Genomic DNA, 1,361 nt, shown 5'->3' with positions numbered 1-1,361 from the left:
GCTCATGAATGCCTGAGGCAGATTTAGAAATGACAGCACGAGGGTTAGACCATTCAGTATTATTATTAGAAATTCGTTCAAAAATGTCATACCCCTCGTTGTAGGTTTTAGTTGTAAAAGCACCACCGGCCGTTGCGTCAAGAATAATCTTAGCGGCACTAGAAAGCCCATTATAAGAGGTTTCCAATTGAATACAATGAGGGATTCCGTGGTGAGGACACTTTCTAAGAAGGTCCTTGAATCTCTCCCATGCATCTGATACCGCTTCATCTTCTTCTTGGCRAAACGCCATAATTTCATTTCTAATCTTTACATTCCTTGTCGGAGGAAAGTATTTTTTTAGAAATTTTTCCGCTAAATCATTCCAAGTAAGGATCGAGTTTGGTGGTTGGGAATTTAGCCATGCTCTAGCTCTATCCTTCAATGTATAAAGGAAAAGCGTCAAGCATAAGGCCTCTTGAGCAACTCCGGAAATCTTAAAATGATCCGTCATTTCTATAAAAGATTTCAAATGAGAGTGCGGATCTTCCGAAGATAATCCCCAAACTGACCCATAGCAGAAATCATTTGAAACATAACCGGTTTGGGTTCAAAAGATGTTGCTGTCATTTCGGGTCTACCAATTCCCGAGGCCAATTGACCAAATTCGGGAGTTGCGTAGTCCCGTATGCCTCTATTTTTGTCATCGGCAATATTGACCGTGGCTTCCCGAGGAGGTGGATTATCCCTCATGGTACGGTTCGGATTTTGCCGATTGTTTCTACCTCTTCTTCGTCTCCTAATTGTTCTTTCTAACTCAAGATCAAGAGGTAAAAGATCACCGTGTTGTATCTGTGGCATACAACACAGGAATAGCGAATGAAACAACTGACCAAGGCTCAAATGAAAATCAATATCTCAGGATAAAAATCGGGCCAGTCCCCCGCAACGGCGCCAAAAACTTGATGTGCTAAAATCGTAAGTGTGCACACAGTGGGCACAAAGTCCCCAAAGTGGCGGTGCAAGTGCACGCCGACACTATGATCGCTTCAAGTAATAGAGTGGTATAGTACCAAGATCGTTTCCACAGGGACCGGACTTACTGAGAATCAGAGACTTTCATGAACTTATTGAACAATGCTTCGAGTTGAGAAAAAAAAGTTGAGTTTTGATTGGTGCAAAGCGTTAAAATACGAAATAAACCTTTAATATTAAAAGACGGGTATGGGTGTAAGCTTTGCTTTAGAATATTGCAGGAACAAGTTGGTCAGAGACTCATGGGACCTCTATAAGAACTCCTATCTCTCGAAAGTGAATTCTTATATACTGCGCCCACAAAGTGCCCACAAAGCGTCCAATTTTATCAATCTTAAACTTGCCGA

General features: G+C 41.7%; 1 non-coding gene across 1 annotated transcript; it reads left to right on the top strand.

The window, feature by feature from the left end:
* Nucleotides 1-203: 203 nt before the first annotated feature.
* LOC112513927 lies at nt 204-310 on the top strand. Its single transcript, XR_003069385.1, has one exon. It is a non-coding gene; the product is annotated as a small nucleolar RNA R71 (small nucleolar RNA).
* The last annotated feature ends 1,051 nt before the right edge of the window (nt 311-1,361 follow it).

Source organism: Cynara cardunculus (assembly GCF_001531365.2).
Source record: "Cynara cardunculus var. scolymus isolate 2C chromosome LG 5, CcrdV1, whole genome shotgun sequence".
Taxonomy (NCBI): Eukaryota; Viridiplantae; Streptophyta; class Magnoliopsida; order Asterales; family Asteraceae; genus Cynara; species Cynara cardunculus.
This window is presented reverse-complemented; position numbering and strand designations above follow the sequence as displayed.